General features: G+C 37.1%; 1 long non-coding RNA gene across 1 annotated transcript in view; it reads right to left on the bottom strand.

Moving 5' to 3' along the window:
- Positions 1–14,435: 14,435 nt before the first annotated feature.
- LOC149164529 (uncharacterized) overlaps positions 14,436–20,515 on the bottom strand; it is a 53,683-nt gene continuing 47,603 nt past the window's right edge. The window contains exon 3 of the long non-coding RNA XR_016260264.1: positions 14,436–14,537. This is a non-coding gene — a long non-coding RNA (uncharacterized LOC149164529). The remainder of the gene's footprint in view (positions 14,538–20,515) is intronic.

The raw sequence follows: 20,515 nt of genomic DNA, 5'->3' as shown, positions 1-20,515 counted from the left end.
GCTAAGGTCAGGGACCTTAGGCTAATTTTTGGGGAAAAGAATTTGCAAAGAGATGAAATCCTTGAGTGAAGCAGATCTTCACCAAGGCAACTGATATGGATGATGATGAAACTTTAAGAGGAATCAAGGAGATTTTGACCTCTTTGGGGGAATTTAGTAAGTGACTTGGGGAATTAGAAGAAGGGGGAGTTAGTGATGTCCAGCTCTGAGCTCTTCTGAATGAAAAACTGCCTACAACTGTGATCTGTAAAGATGAAAACAGTTTGTAACACAAAATTGATCATCAACTATCATTCTGCAACCACAGCTACCTACCCGGCCTACTTTCCTAACATTTTTTCTTCTTTTTTGATTTGGGTGCACTTAGACTTGCAGACCCAGATTTACAATTTTTCTTTTTTGAATTTTTCCTATCTAAATCTACACCTATTTCTGCCAGGGCCCAGATTAAGCAGTTGGGTCCCTTTGATTCTCTACTTATCTACAAATCTGCCAAGATTAAACTGTTTGGACAGATGCATTCTCTATATTCTATAACAGGAAATTGAAACCTAGGGAGACCAATATTAGACTGTTTGGACCATCCCTTAAATGAAATTCTTCAAAACTAGAACAACTCATCAAAATGGAATGCAGCAGTGGCATTTGGACTAGCACACTTCATGGCTTCTTGTGGAAATATGGAATACTGCAGCCTGCAAAGTATGACATATTTGGCATGTAAAAATGTCAATCATGAAAGATGATACCCTGTTGCAACAGGAGGCTAACAGTGGCTCTTCTTGGGGATGGCTTTTCCTTGTGAAAAGTCAAGAACAGTAGGTCAGACTGCCTTGATCTTCTGTTTGTTGCTGTAGACTAAAAAAAATTCTTTGTTCTGGCTGTTAAAAACATGAAACTTTGAACTATGAACAATTCCTCCTCAACTGAGCTTTCTGTGAACTGTACAACACCGCCTACTTTCTTCTGCGTGCTTGATAATTATGTACAATGCTTGAGCAACTATGCTGATATAAGCTGAAAGTTCTTACTCTGTTTTGCTACTTTTGAGACTGGAAAATTTGCATCGGCTGCGTCCTCACCAAATTTACTGCTATTCCTTAGACAATCGGCCTTTTTATACAAAATAAAAACAGAGTGCTGATATTTACAAATGATATTGTACAAAGATATTTACAGAATTTGCATAGTTTCAACAACAAGGATCATGATAATGTTTCAACATCCTGCCATTCACAGGGCCTTCTTCAACAGTGCTGTCCTCCATAGATCTAAGAAAATAAGTGTTGTTTCCCTGAACAGTAGAAATTACAAATGGACCTTTCCATAAAAAATCAAATTTTGCATGTTTTCCCTTGTCTTCTCTTCTTGAGTCCCACCTTAAAACTTTGTCACCAATACTGAAATCTTCGGCTTTAGCCCTCTTATCAAACATCTTTTTGAGCTTTTCTTGCAAAATTTGAGCTCTGTCATAAACTTGTTCTCTGGTTTGCTGAAGGTGAATTGTTTGATTAATTCTTCTTTGAATGTCATTTGATTCAGCCTGAATTTCTTGTAACAGCTTGATAGTAGGAATGCCCAGGGATGAAGGAAATCTAGCCTCCATGCCGTATACCAGCTCATAAGGGCTCATCCCAATAGATCTTTTGCTTGAAAGTCTATCTTCCCATAGGGCGTTAACCAGCTTTTTGTGCCAGTTCTTCTTGTTTTCTTCTAGCACCTTCTTTATGATGTTAATGAGGTTCTTGTTTGAAGATTCGGCCAATCCATTACCTTGAGGGTAATAAGCTGTAGAATGGCCCAGGGTGATGTGAAACTTGTGGCAGAAACTGATCATCTTTTTGGACTTAAAGGCAGCGGCATTGTCAGTTATGATTTTCTCAGGGCAGCCAAATCTAGAAAGGATATTACACTCAAGGAATTGGATAATGATGGTATCATTGGCTTGTCTACAGGGAATGGCTTCAACCCACTTAGTGAAATAATCAGTGGCTGTTAGGATCCATTTGTGCTGGCCTGAGGAAGAGGGATGAATTTCTCCAATGAAGTCAAGACCCCATTGTTGAAAAGGTTTTTCTGTTGAGATGGGTTTCAGGGGCAGGGGTAACAACTTTCTCTTGCCCTCAAAAATTTGGCATTTGTGACATGATATGGAAAACTTTTTTACATCTGCAAAAAGAGTGGGCCAGTAGAAACCAGCCCTTAGAATTTTGTTTGCTGTGGACTTCCAGTAGAGATGTCCTCCACAATCACCTGCATGGAATTCTTTCATGACATTGTTAGTTTCATTCATGGTTAAACAATTTAGCAATATACCTTCATGATTTCTCCAAAATAATGCACCATCTATAACACAAAATTTCAAAGCCTTCATTTTTAAAAATCTTTTCTTTGTCCTGGACAATCCTGGGGGAGCACACAGGTTTAACAATACATAACATATATCAGTGTACCAAGGGCATTGCAGAAATATTTCACTGATCTGTGGAGTCGCCAGCTCCGGTTCATTGTCCAGCTGGTTAATGTCTAAGGCCTGAAAGTTTGTTTCGGACATGAGTTTAGCTAAACCTTGTCCCTTTATCAGCTTGGTTGGTTTTATTTCAATGTCATATTTGATGATGCTTGCGATCCATTTGCCTCTTTTGCCTTCTAGTCCTTCTTGGGTCAATATGTCTTTTACAGCAGCGTGTGGGACGTAGGCAGTCACGTGTGAATACAGTATGTACACTCTAAAATCCTTGATGGCCTTAAAAAGTGCATAGGCCTGCTTTTCCATGATTGGGTACTTCAACGGGGCGTCTCTTAAGGCTCGGCTGAAAAAAGCAATTAGTTTTTCAGCTCCCTGTTCATCTTTTTGCAAAAGGACAGCGGCTATAGTGTGATCAGATGCAAATGAAAATATGATAAAATCTTTGTCAAACTGTGGACTGGTTAGAACAGGGGTTTGGGTTAAGGCTGTTTTGATACTTTCAAATGCTTGCCTGGCTTCCAGGGACCATCTTACCTTGGCATCTTTCTTTAACATGTTGCTTAACAGTCTTATTAATTCAGCTAGATTTGGGATAAACCTTCCCAAAAAGTTGATTTTCCCAAGGAATGCTTGCAACTCTTTTATGTTTCTGGGGTATGGAATTTGAAGGATAGCTTGTATTCTTTCGGGATCAATTCTGATCCCATCTTTTGATATGATGTGGCCAAGTAATTTTCCTTCTTCAAGGCCAAATAGAGATTTCTTTGGATTCAAGGAAATGCCATATTTCCTGCATGTTATGAAAATTTTCCTGAGATGTTTGAGGTGTTCTTCATCAGTTTTGGAAAATGGGGTTAAGTCATCCAGGTAGACAACTAGGAAGTCATGTATTTCTTTGGCGAAAGCAATATCCATTGCTCTTTGAAAGGTTGCACCAGCGTTTTTAAGTCCAAATGGCATCTTTACATACTTAAATGTTCCCCACGGTGTGGTAAAAGCAGTTTTGTCTTGGTCGTCTAGGTGAACAAGTATTTGGTTGAAACCTGAAAATCCATCTAGCAAAGAGATTCTAGATGAACCCACTACTCTCTGCAATATGTGGTCCATTTTGGGCAGAGGATAGTGGTCTTTTAAGGAGACTTGGTTTAAATTTCTGAGATCTACACAAAGTCTGATTTCACCTGTCTTTTTTCTTGTAGGAACTAGGTTGGACACCCACTCAGAGAATCTGATAGGTGCTATGATGCCTACTTCCCACATCCTCTTTACTTCTTTTTCAATCGGGGGAAGAAGCACAGGGTTGATTCTTCTCAATTTTTGTTTGAAGGGCTTCTGATTGGGCTTCAAAGGAATTGTGTGCTGGATCACCGAGGTGTCATAAGATTTCAAATCTTCATAACTCCAAGCAAATAAATCTTGGAATTCTTTGAATAAATCAATGTACTTGGGCTTTTGATCAGGTGGCAAATTTTTGGACAGTTTGATCATTTTCGGATTTTCTGCTGTCCCAATGTTGTGTTCTTCTATATCAGTGTTTATGGGCTGCAATTTCGGCTTTCTGGGTACGTCATTAGCATCAAACATGTCTTCCAAAGGGGTGAGGCCAGCAGAAAAAAAAATTATCTTTCAAGTCAATGACCTCTTCCTCTGTTTTATCTATCTCTTCTACCTGTGTTTGTTTCAGATGTTCTATGTTTTCTTTGTCAAAAACAGTCGGTCTCATGATTTGCTTGGCTGTTGCAGCGTTTAGAGTTTGCTGATTTTCTTGTTGATTTTCGTTAGTTTGTTGTTGTGGATTTGTCATAGCATCCATGTCAATGTTGATACCTGAAAACTCATGCTCAAGAGTGAGGAAATTGTTAATCTGGGCATCATTTTCGAACACTTGCCAATCTCTAACGTTATTTGGGACAGTGGGCCTATGTTTTATTTCAGCCGTGAAGTGATGGTTTGGGTCGAAAGGAAGCTTACACGTACTTGCAAAGGTGGCTAGGCTGTGCGCATGAATGTTGTGATTTCTGGAAATCTTGTCAAGCTTGAATTCAGTGAATGCCTGGAGTATGTTTGTAGCAGTAGTCCTATAGGCTCTCATTCTGTTGTCATTGGTAACAAAATTACCTTTCATCTGTTGTATAACTAGATCAGAGTCACCTAAGATAGACACTTTGACAGCTCCTAGAGTTTTCAGCAGTTTAAGGCCTAAAAGCAGGGCCTCATACTCTGCCATGTTGTTTGTGCATTTGAAATTCAGTCTGTAGGCATGTCCTTCTGCATGATTATCCTGTGTATTATGAATCCAAACACCTGCCCCTGTTCCTAACTTGTTGACAGAACCATCAAATTCTAGGAACCATGTGACTTCTTGCTTGTGGTTTGTACTAAGAGTTTCAGCTAAGTGAGGATTGGGCAGATTTAAAATTTCTGTTTGGGGAGGCTCTTCTAGCAGGCTGGTTGCATTTACTGTTTTGACAATCTCTTTATTGTGTGCAGCCGATTCTTCATTGATATGTGCTTGTTGTTCTAGAGCTAGCGGTTTACCCTCATTGGGTAAATTTATTTCATCATTAAATAAAATGAAAGAATCCATATCGGAATGAATTGAATAAATGGGAAAATTTTCAGGCTTACTTTCACTACTCACTACATACTTCATCAGCGTTTCTCTGTACAGTCTCTTTGGTTGCCCAAAGACTGAAATAGTAGCGTAGGAAAGATCTAATTGAAGGGATCCTTGGAGCTTCGCTCCCCATGATCTTGATAGGAGCATACCATATTTTGGTGGAATGTCAGCCACCACTACATCCATGAGGATTGTTTTGTTAGGATATTGGACTAAGGAGACACACAAGTCTTTGATGAGGCCTATACATTTCACTTGACTTGAGTCAAATGAGTACAGATCTTTGTAAGGTCTTGTAACATCAAGATTCAGTTTTTCCATCACTGCTTTGGGCATAAGATTGTGCGATGCCCCTGAATCAAACATAGCGTTGTGTAAGATTTTGTCATGTATATGCAAACTGACATAAAAAGGTGGGACAGGTCCATGTGTTGACTTTCCATTAACTTCTGGGCCAAATAGCAGTTCTGGGGTGTCGTCCAAAACATTTACGTCATCTTTGTTTTCTGGCATTTGAAGTGATCTTTGAATTTGCTGCCTATATACATCGTGTTTGGCGAGCTCTGAGAGGGGAATGGATATCTTCAACTTAGCTATTTCTGCCTCTAAGTTAAATGGCTTTTCCAGTGGAGTTTTGGTGTTGATAATGGCAGTTTTTTCTGTTTCATTTGAATTGTCTGCATTTTGCTCTTGTTTATCAGCGTTATGGGAAGTTTTTGCTTGCGGTTTTTCAACTTCAGAAAAGTTTTTTGGAATCCTATTTGAGCTTTCTTTCGAGGAAGAAGGTGACAAAGGTTGATCTTTGGAAGGCTGCATTTCTGTTATGTCTTCTACAGTCACTTGATGCGGGTTTGGAACAGGTATATCAGCTGGTTCTGTTATGACAGCCTTGCCTTTGATCTTGTTGGGCTGTTTGCTATCCTTTGTTTTACTAGGTTCGGGAATGTCAATGGTCCTAGTTCTCAGCTTATATTGTTTGTGTACTTCATACACAGCGGTATCATAACCTTGTTTAAAATCAAAAGACTCGCCAGACCTAGTCTGAAACTGATTGTAATCAGGTTCATTTTGGTCTTCTTGGGACAGGACAGTTTGGTGCTCACCCTTTAGATCCATTAAGTTCATGTGAGTGTCCTCTATGGGTTCACTAGAGGTAGATCCTTCAACATAATTATCTTGGAAAGGGGGTCTTATATCATGGTCTTGGTTAGGCCTACCCGCATTTGTGTTCTGCGTCTTTCTGAAATTTGGGTTTCTTATGGGGTTAGACTGTTGTCCTTCCCATGATGCTTTTCTCTCAACATTTTCTACCCTCTCTCCTAGTCTTTGCAGGCCATTGATGATAGCATCAAGCTTCTGGTCAAAGGCTGAGGGTTCTTCCTTAAAGGTGGTTCTCTTTTCCATTCGGGCTCTATTTCTTTTGGCAATTAAGTTGGCTTCTACAGTGACAGCAACCTTTTGCATGTCTTCAAGGGTTTCATGAGCTCTTTCTTTTAACTGATATGCCATATCAGGGTCAAAACCATCGGGAAATTTGTACAAGGCAAGGTCTGGTGGAGGCCTTAAATTCTGTGGTATTGCATTGTAGACGTTGTTGAATCTTGCACAGTACTCCAAAACAGTCTCTTGATGACCTCGTTTGATTGTATCATACTCTGCTAGTATGTGCAAGGGATCTTTCTTTTTCTCCCATCTATTTGTAAAAGATAGGTAAAGCTCATCAGGGGTTGTTATGGAATTCACAGCAAGTGATCTGAACCAGGTTCTTACATCACCTGTCAGACTCTGAACAAAAATTCTCATTCTCACACTATCATCATCTATTTCGTAGTTTTCAAAATAATCTTGCATCTTTTTGGTATGTTGAATGGCTGTGAAGTGACCAGTGGAATCAAAATATGTGATCTTCGATTGGTAATCTTGAGGTAAAGCCCCAGCATTAGCAGGTAATTGCAGGGGTGCATATCTATTAGCCATATTGGCCGGTACAAGTGGAACAACGGGGATGAATGGAACAATAGGGATAACAGGAGTAACGGGTACAACAGTAGTAGTAATGGGAGTATGTGCAGTGAATGAAGGTGTGGAAGGAGTGCTATGAGATGTGGATGATGAACAAGGGGAAGCAGGGGTAGACCGGAATAAAACCTTGACAGGAGTTGGAACAGAGCTAGGGCAAGCTGTTTCAGGACTCAAATCAGCAAAATTTTCCTGTCTTTCTTGCTTCCTAAGGATTTTTTGGATTATGTTAGGGTTTTCAAAAATAGCTGGTGGATCCGGGTCGGGATTTGACCTTGTATATCGTGAATTCTTCTTGGGAGCCAGCTTCCGAATGTGTTTTTTGGGTATTTTTCTGGGATATTTTTGTATTAAACAAGGGACAGATCAGATTTTGGAATGGATCTGTATATCTTAAAACTAGCATGAAGATTAACTGAAGCAGCTTTTATCTAATCCTGTTAATGTAAAACAAAAACAGTTTCAAAGGCTTCCTGGCTGACATTCAGGCTTCATCTGTAGTTTTAAGAAATATACAGCAATTAGAAAATCAATTTTTCCAGGGATTTCCAACCTTCTTTGTGAAACTTTGTGAAATTAACTGAGGAAGGTTCCCAGCAGAGTCGCCATTATGTTATCACTCAGGTTGTCCCACCTGCAGTCAGAGAGGGCTCTCTCTTTCAGATTTAGCTTTGTTAAAAAGGGATTTTAGGCTAGGTATTGAGTTCGAAGGGTTTTGTTTTGTTTTGGTGGGAAAATTGATATTTCAGGTAGAGAGGCAGTGCATAGTCTAAGGGTTTCAAACCATTGGGCGTGGAGTCGAGGAGTATGACTGTTGGTGCTTTCACTTGGTCACAACAGAGGGAAAATGGAGCAAGATAGCTACGCAGGAAACAATGTTTCAGGTCTAAGTGATGGAAAGAAATGCTAAACGATGAGAGGCAGTTGAGAATCTCTTAATCAACTCAGCAGAGGGAAATAACAGAGCGCTACCCAAGGGCAGTAAAGAATCCCTAGATAATTTGCATACGCAGGTGAATCGGGCTAAATATGAGCCAGAAGGAATTCATATTCATAACCAATTCATTCAGAGGAAAACATAAAGAAACATCAGAAATCGAGCATAGAGAGTATTTAAACTAATTCTAAGCTATTCTTCCTTTCTGCTATTTAGATAGTGATAACAATAAAACAGAGGTAAGATGCACTTATTGCTTCAGGCTGCAGCACAAGAATTCCATCTTCAGTCTCCAAAACATTCATTTACAACAAACAGTTTGCTCTCCAAGCTTTCTGCAATCTTTGATTATAGAAACAGTCAGGTATACAGTGCGAGTCTCTAGTGAAAATTCTCAATTGACCAACCCTTAAAACTATACAGAGGGTGGTATATATAGGGCAAAACTTTCTATCCACAGAGTTCTTTATTACATCTTGACCTAATCAGGTCATAAAGAATAATTAATTTACCTACTCTTATCTGAAATAAATGCATGAAAATATCTCAGGCTGCGCTGGGGTGGCCGTATAAAAATGAATAAATGATGTAGTTTAGGTGCCTCGGTTCAATGTCTTTTGAAATAAATATGCATGGGTTTCTGCTTCCTTGCTATCTGGTGGCTTTGAATGTCTTAATTGTGATTTGAAGGCAAGGATGGGCTGATGATGCCTGATTTGACTTTCTGGGGGCTTCATTAATGTACAGGTGCTTCGAGCCCCTAAAAAATCTTTGCTGATACTCTTTGGCGTCTTTTCTTCCTTCTGATACTCTTTGACAAAATCTGGACTGTTGTTCTGATGTGCTGCGGGTCTAATCACGCATTGATGGCCGCTGTTCGGCCTCTGTATCCTCTGGAACTGTCTTCTGCTCCTTTCGGTATGCTCTGCGAAGAAAACGGGTCATTTTTGTGCCTTTCGGGCTTCCTGGGGCCGTATGATGAAAAGATTCCCTGAAGATTCTCCATTTTGGCCTAAAAAATCCTAGGCGCAAATCGCTCATCAAAAACTGCCTCAGAATCAGATTCTGGGGCTCCGAAGTGCAATTTTTGCTCCTTCGCGCCAAAAAAGTGCTGATGACGTCAGCATGACGTGACGTTGTACGGCGGGTGACGTCAGCATGATGACATGGCGGGATGACGTCAGCATGACGTCATCATGTACGGCTGGTGACGTGGCATGTACGGCGGCAGGGTCTCGGTGGCAGGACACGTGGCAGGTGACTGGGCAAGGGGGGTGACATGGGAGGTGACATGGCATGTGACGTGGGGCTTACATCACAGGGGAGGGCAGTAAGCGGTATTGTGGCGCACCGCTTTTTGGGGATGGTGGTTTCGTGATGGGGGCCTCCGCCACAGCCCAGGAGGTGACGCGTGGCGGGAGATACGGCGGTAATACCGCCCATCTCCCGGACGCTAACCTTCGGGCGGTTCGAGGATGGGGCGGCCCGCCCACTGTTGATCTGCGGGGTGGGCAATCCAACGGCTGGCGGCGATGGCGAGGTGGCGGGTAGTTAGGGTGGGGAATATGCGTGGAATATTCCACTTTTAATTATATGCGCGCGGTGGGTTATAACTTACGGAACGGTGGATTATGAGGGTTAATACGGGTGGGGTTAATATTTTATACAAAAAACTTTGGGTTAAGGGCGGGGAAAGGGGGTTTATGGATGTAAAATGAGCGCAGTCGAAATATTTACGACTGGGACTTAGGGATGAGGGGTAAAACATGGGTTTTTGAGGGTTTTAGGGCTAGGGGAGAGGTTGTTAGCATGACCAGGCGTCATCTAACCCCTGCTATGACTCGAATGGGCTAAAAACAGCCCCAGATGGGTCATTTCTTCCCGGACTTATAAAAATATGGCTATATTACCCGGGTGGGGATATTTACATAGGGGGTTTTATATACATAGTTTTAATAGGGGAAAGGGAAGACTGATAGGGAGTTATATAATACTGTTAGTAGTTAATATGAAGGTGATAAGCAGGCGCTAAGGTCAGGGACCTTAGGCTAATTTTTGGGGAAAAGAATTTGCAAAGAGATGAAATCCTTGAGTGAAGCAGATCTTCACCAAGGCAACTGATATGGATGATGATGAAACTTTAAGAGGAATCAAGCAGATCTTGACCTCTTTGGGGGAAATTAGTAAGTGACTTGGGGAATTAGAAGAAGGGGGAGTTAGTGATGTCCAGCTCTGAGCTCTTCTGAATGAAAAACTGCCTGCAACTGTGATCTGTAAAGATGAAAACAGTTTGTAACACAAAATTGATCATCAACTATCATTCTGCAACCACAGCTACCTACCCGGCCTACTTTCCTAACATTTTTTCTTCTTTTTTGATTTGGGTGCACTTAGACTTGCAGACCCAGATTTACAATTTTTCTTTTTTGAATTTTTTCTATCTAAATCTACACCTATTTCTACCAGGGCCCAGATTAAGCAGTTGGGTCCCTTTGATTCTCTACCTATCTACAAATCTGCCAAGATTAAACTGTTTGGACAGATGCATTCTCTATATTCTATAACAGGAAATTGAAACCTAGGGAGACCAAGATTAGACTGTTTGGACCATCCCTTAAATGAAATTCTTCAAAACTGGAACAACTCATCAAAATGGAATGCAGCAGTGGCATTTGGACTAGCACACTTCATGGCTTCTTGTGGAAATATGGAATACTGCAGCCTGCAAAGTATGACATATTTGGCATGTAAAAATGTCAATCATGAAAGATGATACCCTGTTGCAACAGGAGGCTAACAACAGGTATGGTCACATCAATTATCATGATTTATTGTTGCTACAGAAACAAAATATGGTTGAAGGTCTCCCTATGTTAAAAATAATATGTTGCTTGTGAAGGCGATGCATTAGGTAAAATTCACAAAGATGAATTCCCTTCTAATTCTGATAGGAGAATAAGAGATGTATTAGAACTTGTGCATTATGATGTTTGTGGACAAATGCAGACCAGATATTTAGGAGGAACCTATTATTTTCTGTTGTTTATTGATGATTGCACAAGGTACACATAGGTGTACTTCCTTAGGAAAAAGAGTGATGTTTTTTAGTACTTCAAAGAATTAAAAAAAAGGAGAGAAGCATATAGGGAGTTTTATAAAGATTCGCTCCTCAGATCAAGGGGGAGAATACATATTAGGGAACTCCGTCAATTACTGAAAGGATCATGGACTAGTGCGGAAATTCACAATTCCCTACAGTCCAAAGTAGAATGATGTTGCAGAAAGGAAAAACAAGACATTGGTGGAGTGTACATGGAGTATGATCAAAGGTAAGAACCTCTCAAATTATTTTTGGGCAGAAGCCATTAGTATTGTTGTTTATCGAGAAGTCCGACGAGGTATCTTGATTTCAAGGCTCCATTCGAAGCCCTGTATGGTTTTAAACCAACGATTTATCATTTGAGTATATTTGGGTGTAATGCCTTTGCACATATTCCAAAGGAGAACAGAAAGAAACTTTATGCTAAAGGTATCAAATGTATTTTTGTAGGATACTGTTTAGAATTTAAAGCATATAAAATGTTTGATCCATCTACTCACAAAGTATTTGCGAATAGAGATGTAATTTTCCATGAACAAGTAGATGAAGGCAATAAGGATAACGACTATGAAATATGACACATTCTTCCTGAAGTTGAAGACAATAAAGCAAAAGAAAAAGAAGAAGACAGTGAGCAACAAAATCTTGGGGAGGAATCTAGCGATGTGGACATCATCACCAGTCAGATCCCAATCATAAATGGAGAAGTACTTTCAGAGAATACAGGTGAAAGTAGTGAAGCATGCAGGAAATCTATTCGGTAGATTCGACTACCTAAAAGGTAGAAGGACTATGCTCTCATGACCAATGCTTTGAATGTCATAGAACCCATGCATTTTAATGAAGCTATTGAATATGAAGAGTGGAGAAAAGTTATGGATGAAGAATATGAATCTATAATTAAAAATAAAACCTCGAAATTGACTTAAATTCCTAAAGGAAAAGATCCCATATATAGGATGCAAATGGCTATACAAACCCAAGTTTAAAGAAGATGGAAGTATAGATAAATATAAAGCTAGATTGGTCGCAAAAGGGTACTCTTAGAAAGAGGGTATTGATTATGAAGAAACAATTGAACTTGTATCTAAATTGAACACTATCAGTTTGTTAATTACGTTAGCTACAAAGTATCATTGGAATTTGCACCAACTAGATGTAAAATCTTCTTTTTTGAATGTTGACTTAAAAAAGGAGGTGTATTTGACATAACCTGAAGAGTTTGTGAAAAAGGGCAGGATCATTTAGTTTGTAGATTAAGGAAAGCTCTGTATGGGCTGAAACATGCACCTAGGTCATGGTATCAAAAGATAGATTCTTTCTTTTTCCAGTAGGGTTTTATGAGAAGTCAAAGTGATCCAAATTCGTATACCAAATTTGATGCAAAGGGGTATGTGGTGCTAATTTCTTTATATGTTGATGACTTAATCATTATAGGAAATTCAGTGAAGTTAATTAATGAAATTAAGACGAAAATGTCAAAAGTATTCGAGATGAAAGATCTCGGTGAGTTGCATTACTGTTTAGGCCTTGAAGTTTGGCAAGATGTTGGTCAGGCTTTTGTTTCACATGGTAAGTTTGCTAGAGAAGTGTTTAAAATGTTTAATATGGATCAGTGCAAAGATACTTTTGTTCCTATGCAATAGAATGTGAAGCTTCATCTTGATGATGGTTCAAAAGAGGTTGATGGTACATTTGACAAACATGTAGTTGGAAGTCTGAATTATCTTACTACCACTAGACCTGATATTGCATATTCAGTTAATGTGCTGAGTCAATTTATGACCAGACCTTTAAAAATCCATTGGATAGCAACGAAAGAAGTACTCAGGTATCTTAAAGGTACAATTGGTTTTGGTCTTAAATATACCCGTTCATTTGGTGTTAAGAGGATAGGTTACTTATATTTAGATTGGGCCAGTAATCCAGATGATAGAAGATCTACTACAGGTTATGCATTCAGTGTTGGATATAAGATTATTTCATGGAGCAGCAAGAATAACTCCACTGTATCTTTTTCATCTACAGAGACAGAATATAAAGCTTTTTGTGCAACAACTTGTGAAGTTGTTTGGTTGAGGCGAGTTCTTCAAGATGTTGGAGATGAACAAAAGCATACTATAGTGATCAAGTGTGAAAACCAGAGCTCAATCAAGTTGGAAAATAATTTGATTTATCATGCAAGGACAAAGCATGTTGATGCCCAATTTCATTTTATTAGAGAAAAGATATAGTCTAAGGAATTTTTTTATTGAATATTGTAATACTTGTGAAAATGTTGCTGACATTTTCACAAAACCCCTTGGGAAGATAAAATTTGAATTGTTTAGAGAGATGCTAGGTTTGGAAATCAATCCTTTCTCCATTAAGGGGGGAACTTGAAAATAATGGAGAAACAGATTTTTGTTTACATGTTTTCTTCAATTACGAATTAGTTCCTGATTTCTAGGAATTAGTTCTAACTATCCTAGTCCTATGCATCTTTATAAAGATGTAATTGATTATGTTAATTCAATGAATGTATTCACAGTTGTGGGCAACCTCAGGTCTCGTCTCTTAAGGTTTACCAACTTCATTAATCTCTTAGTCTTCCTTTCTTTCTAGTACATGAAGGTTGTTAAGGTCGATGGACAATTTTGTGGGGGATTGCAGAAGGCATGCAACTTGATCATTTATGCTATTTTGGAATAATATAATCCTCCCCCAAAGTGCTCCATGTGTTCAAATATTCCCCCAAGAGAATGAATACCCCAATAATATGGTACATAATGCAAAAATTTATCAACCGTTCATCAATCTTGTTCACTTGGAATCACGTAATAACTTTCATTTCAAGTTTTTGGGTAGTTTAAAATATTCATCTAAGTTTATAAGGCATGGCTCGGTTTGAGAATCACGTAATAACTTTCATTTCAAGTTTTTGGGTAGTTTAAAATATTCATCTAAGTTTTCCTTTTCAATTATATGCATGTGGTAAGGGTGGAATGCAGTGGATATATCTCCTTCGCATTACTATCCAGTGCATCCATATTGCCATTTCGGAGGAAGTTCAACACGCGGAGGTACTTCGCACTCAACACAATGAATGAATTTCCTCTGAAATGGCAATTCAAGCACCACACCCTTACGTGTATTAGAAAAATATGTGACAGTATTTTATTAGAGCAATGTTTAAATATTAGAGCATTTGAGATGTTTTCTTCTATTTCAAAGCTAATAGTTCGAGCGAAACAACGAAGCCAATCGCTATAACAAACCCCCAATTCAACAGGGAAACCTGAAACCATACCCGCAATGAAGCTTTCAGAAAAATCCGATGGCACAGGACTTGTAAGGAATCCATCTCACCCTGATTTGATATTGAACGAGCGCCCGCCATTGTTGCCTCTCACTGCAAAAATGATAACCAAGGAAAAATATGATAAAGCATGTAGAGATAAAGAAGCAAAAATGGAATGCCGTAACAGAGAGCTCAAATCCGGAATCCATTCTTTACAGGTAGGTTCTTCTCATTCTCATCATAAACAAATTCCTTGAAAAAAAACAGAAACAATATTAATATAGTTGAAAATGCGATGTGGTTGAAAATGATGATATGAAAGTGATTTACTGTGTGCTCTTAAAGAAAAGTTGAAAATGGTACACTAAATGAGGTATATCCAAGCAGCCACCAACTCGCAATTGGTTCATATTGTACTTTTTTTACACCTAGATAAATAGTTTTATGGCCCATACCGAATGGGCAGCTGCATATTTGTTATGTAACTTTTACTTAGTCTCTGTGAGCTTATTCTTTAACCAAATGCATCTGTGCTTATATAAAGTTATGGAACTAGTTTTCTCCATAAGCCTTTAGTGTTACATAGTAGTGGAAATAACATGTAACTCTTTTCCTTCGCATCTATATTGCCATTTTGGAGGAAATTCATTGTGTAGAATGTGGAGCTTGAACAACGTTGATATAGTTGAAAATGTGATAGGGTTGAAAACGATTATTGTGAAAGTGATTTTTTTGTGTGTTATTGAAGCAACATTGAAACCAACACACTACAAGAGGTTTATCCAAGAAATGACCAAATAGCAATTTGATCATATTGTATCTTTTGACACCTACATAAATAGTTTTATGGCCCATAGAAAATGTGCGGCTGCATATTTGTTAGGTAACTTTTACTTTGTCTTGTTGAGCACATTCTTTAAAAAAATGCATTTGTGCATATATTAAAGGTATGGAACCAGTTTTCTCCATAAGCCTTTGGCATTATTTAGTAGTGGAAATAACATGTAACTCTTATTGTCTAGATCTGCATTGTCATTATGAGCAAAGTTCATTGTGCAGAGCATGGAGGTCCTCCACACTCCACACAATGAACTTCCTTCAAAATGGAAATAAAAAGTTTGAGCAATGCAGAGGAGTGTAATGTGAAGGAATGCTATCCTCCACATACTCCACACTCTGCACAATTAACTTCCTAGTTTGAGCATTGAAGAGGAGTGAAATCAGGAGGAGATCTATCCTCCACATTCCAAAAGATAAAAAATAATGTTGAAATATTTGAAAATGTGAACTAGTTCAAAACAATGAGTATGGAAGTGATTTCTTGTGTGTTCTTGATGAAAATTTGAAAACGATACACTACAAGAGGTCTATCCAAGGAGTGACCAACTTTCATTTTGATCATATATATTTTTTTTTTTACATCTACATAAATATTGTTATGGACCATACCAATGGGTGGCTGCATATTTCTTAGGTAACTTTTACTTTGTCTTTTTTAGCTCATTCTTTAACAAAATTCTTTTGTTCTTGTATAAAAGTATGGAACCAATTTTCTCCATATGCCTTGGCATTATATAGTAGTGGAAATAATGTGTAACTCTTACGATGTGGATAAAGGGAATATGTTATTTATGAGTCGAAATAACTTGTAACTCTTACGATGAGGAGAAAGGGAGTGCGGGGAAAGTCAAGGTCATTGGATTTTTATGTAAAAATTCATGAATCCAACATAGTACAGAGGTGCATAGGTTAACTTCATGAGTTTAGAAGTGCGAAGCTTTGCACAACTAGAGAAGCTAACTCTCTTCCACACAATTATTGTAACACATAAATTGAGGTTCTTGATTGTTATTTCTTATCTATGATTTTGGGAATATTGAGGTTATTACCATGAATAGGTGGAAGGCACACATTTTGTTTACGAAAATGCAAAGTGCATAGGTGTGGAGAAGTGTGTTTAGCGATACCTCTATAGATGAATTTTATCATGCAGAGTGCGAAGTTGGTGTGGAAGCGGGAATAATGAAAGATTATGGAAACAAAACATCCTTGAATAAAGATAAAATGAAAACCTCACATTGTCTTAATCAATTACTTAGTGGTAGAGGTATGGACTATGCTGCATTGTAGCTATTAATATTTCTATCTATTTCTCTTGCTAGAATTAGTATTATATAAACACATTATACCATTACAAATAAAAACTTGAAGTATATGAAGAGGCTAAATATGAATTTTTATCATGCCTTGAGTTCATGATGCAAAAACTAAGTGGCCAATTATACACTAGTACCTTTGGAAAAAGTGTGATGACGTGGACCAAATAAATAAGAAATTTGAAATCATTTAAATTTTATTAAAAAACTGAAAAAATTTAAATGCTTGCTCTAAACATGAGAAGGGACAACAACTATTTCATGTGATCTGTTGTCAACTATTTCATGTGATGTGTTGACTCCAATATAAGTGTAAGTAGGTCAGACATTGTAGGCCATTTCTACTCTGGAAATGGAGGTATTTGTTCTACTAAATTTAGATTACATTAGTATCTGGATTCAAATAAAATTTATAAAATTGGTATAACCATGTGAACAATATGATCAACAGAGGAGAAAAAATTATTTTTTTAGTATTTAAACACTAAAAAATAATTCACAATAAAGGACAATAATATACACAATAGTATATATTAGAGTTGCGGAATTGTAACTCAAATTCTCATTCCTTGAATACCTTGAGGGTACAAGAATAAATGGACCCAAAACAATCATGGAGTATCCTCTAGAAATATCATGGATAATTATCTAATATGATCACATATAATTTTCTAGAAGGACCTTTGAGAATGATAATTATGGTTATGCTAGTTTTAGCTTACACATGTGCACCAATAATTTTACTAAATTTAGACTCTATTGGAAAATTCTAGAAACTATCAGCCAACTAGGAGTATTTACCACACTCCAAGGCTCCCCCTTAATTACAAACACTACCAACTAGGAGTATTTAACACACTCCAAGACTCCCCCTTAATTACAAACACTACTACATGTTGGTCTAAGTCTTCGCTAGGATTACACGTAATCAAATTTTGTTTTTTATTTATTAATTATTTTATACTTTTACATGCTAGTGCACATTTTTTTCATATCTATGTTGTATAAATGTTTTCTCCAAACTTTGTATTCTATAGAAACTTTTTTATTCTCTTCTTTCTTTTCAGTCTTATTCTAGTCTTCTTCTTCAATATTTATTCTTCTTCAATGTTATTTCCATCTGGTTATTCTTATATATCTACTTTTACTTCAACTACTACTGATTGAATTGTTTAATAAACCTTTCTAAGATAAAATAAAACATCATTTTCTTTCATCTTCTCTTCTATTGTTGTAATAGCTTCAACAACTCTCATTGTTACTTTAATTTTTTTATTCCTTTTTTTTTATGGTCTTTATGATGGCTTTTCCATACTCACTTTCCTTCTCATCATAATTGGGCTTTCTGTTGAAACTATAACTAGGTTTGGTATTCATAATTATTGTACTTGTATAAATATGTATTTTCATGTAAAAGCAAAAAGATGATATTTTTTACTATTATTTTTATTATCAAGCATGTTCTTCATGCTTTGTTTTGGTAAAAAAAAAGTTTTAAAGGGTGTGCTTAATGTGACCCTTGTGAAAAAAAGAAAAATTGAATTTTTGTAATTGTTATTTGTCCTTCCTAGTTGCCAGGTTTTCCCATGAGGAAGGTAAGTCCGCCTACACAAAATACATGTCCTTTCAGATGCAAGAACAACTATATATTGGAACCTATCCTCCAACAATTGGCAACCAATTCAGTGATCTTTTGTGGAAAAGTAATTCAGGCTTGTCGTAGATATCGAGGTACATATGCAAGCTACCTATGGAAGATTATGAGGCACATATATTCAATTTTCTGAGGCACATATATCCAATATTCATGAGGCACTTGATTGAGAATTTTGTAGCATATGAACAAAATTCTAAGGCACAAATATCTGAGCTTTCTAAGGAACCATACTTCTGAAGTATCCAAGTTATTTGTGGTAGCATTTTTCTGTGATTATACAAGCTTCCAAAGAGACAAAACTTATGGGAAAACATATGGAATCTTGATATACCTCATGTGGACACTTATTTGGAGGGTTGAATTGGAAATTGGATTTTCTAGTAATAGTTCTTTTAACTGCATCTTCTAAACGACCTAGAGCTAATCTAAATTGATTCTGTAATAAATCTGCTACAGAACGAATCCGTCGATTTCTGAGGTGATCTATATCATCGAGTGTACCCATGGAATTCTCTTTTCGATGAAGAATATATAAGGAAAGGATTAATGGGTTTTAGCCTTGTGGTTTTTTCCTTAGCCTCTAGGATAAACTCTTGTGTTTCTTGTGTCTTATATTTGAATGATAATTTCTTGATGAGTATTAAATAAAAACTAAGAAGAACACTAAACATATTCACAATCAATTACCATGTTTAGAAATTTTCTCTTATATTATAATTTCAACATGTTATGAGAGCTAGTGAAACGATCTAAATATTGAATCTATGGTCTGAGTAGAAGCTTGAAGTTTTGAATAGTTTTGAAGGGCCAATATTATAGCTCTATGGTGTGATGTTTTGTGAAATCTACAAATCTAAATAGTATTTCTCTGTGAAAACTAGAAATATATCTAAGTTTGTAAAAGAACCATAAAAGGAATATAGTAGTGTTCCTTACTTAAGTTCCTTGTTTATGAAGTAAGGTTCTGTATAAATATGACTTTATAAATAAGACATTCATCTTCTCTCAAGAAGAACTTGTGTATGCAACATATGAATTATCCATCTCTAAAATGCATGAAGTACCCAAGCAAGATAAGAAGGTCGAAGTATAGTAAGATAAAAAGACATTTGTATCCCCTTGTTGAAGGAAGAAATGAAGGGCAAAGTATAGTCATAGTTTCTGTAATGTATTCTTTTGTTTATTATAGAAAATGCTAGAAATGATGTGAAGGAAATTGATATTCAATTTTTATATGTGAACCCTCTAGTATACTACACATTGCTACATAATTTTTGCATCCATAAATTGATATCAAAGCACAACTATTGTACTCTATTATTTGGTGGAGTATAGGAACATGACACATGTTGATGTGTATGAATATCAATATTGATTGTGAAAAATTGGAGTGCAAGGATCAATCAATGACTATTACTAGACATGATGTCTGGATAGAGAAGGTTGCTAAGAGGGTGTTTATTGGAGAATATTCACGCATCTTATTCTATATCACTATTATATATAATTTTGTTTAGAACAAGTTCAAATTGTAATTTCGATGGTGGGGTGAGAGAGGTCCTCTTGATTTTTCATCTTCAATCTATGGATATGAGATTGAAGCCTTCTTTTGAGTGAGATATCTCACTCTCTTTTTCTCCCTTAATTTAATACGATGAAAGAAATCCAACACTTTGAAACTTTATGGGTTTAGACATATAAATGTTTCCAACATTGTGACCAATTTGGCCATGTGAAAGATCGCTATTTTAATCTTCACCCTCATAAGAATTGTGGAAAACACATTGATCATTCAGATAAATTCTCTAGAAATAAGACTCCTACAAGAAAATAATTCACCTTGGATCAATTTCTTCTTGGCAATGGTATTCAACCACCAAGAAGAAATATCGGTCATACCTTAGAATTCAATCTCAAGTATTGACACGTCTTGTAGTGGATATATCTTCATCTTCTAACATTGTATCTGACAAGGGGGGAATTTATGATGAACTACTAGATCTAAATATACGTCAAGCAAGCTCAAGCCATAGACTTAACCAGAGCCAATTGCCAAAGCCTAAAGCCAAAATTAGTCATAGTCATATTTAAAGTTATAACCAAAAATAAATCATGCTCCATGAGTGTGATTTTGGTTGGTGGTCATCCCTAAAACATCACTGGCAGAAGACTTATGTTTCTGCTACATCAGTTTGGGGTCATCTTTCAATCATCACCAAACTAATTAGATTCAGAACTATTCTAGAAATTGCTTCAAGTTTTAGCTCCAAAGTTGG

The sequence above is a fragment of the Pinus tabuliformis genome, chromosome 5_1 (assembly GCF_031772625.1).
Source record: "Pinus tabuliformis cultivar Carrire ecotype Pingquan chromosome 5_1, CPIR1, whole genome shotgun sequence".
Taxonomy (NCBI): Eukaryota; Viridiplantae; Streptophyta; class Pinopsida; order Pinales; family Pinaceae; genus Pinus; species Pinus tabuliformis.
Note: the sequence above shows the minus strand (reverse complement) of the source record. Positions and strands in the feature narration are given on the sequence as shown.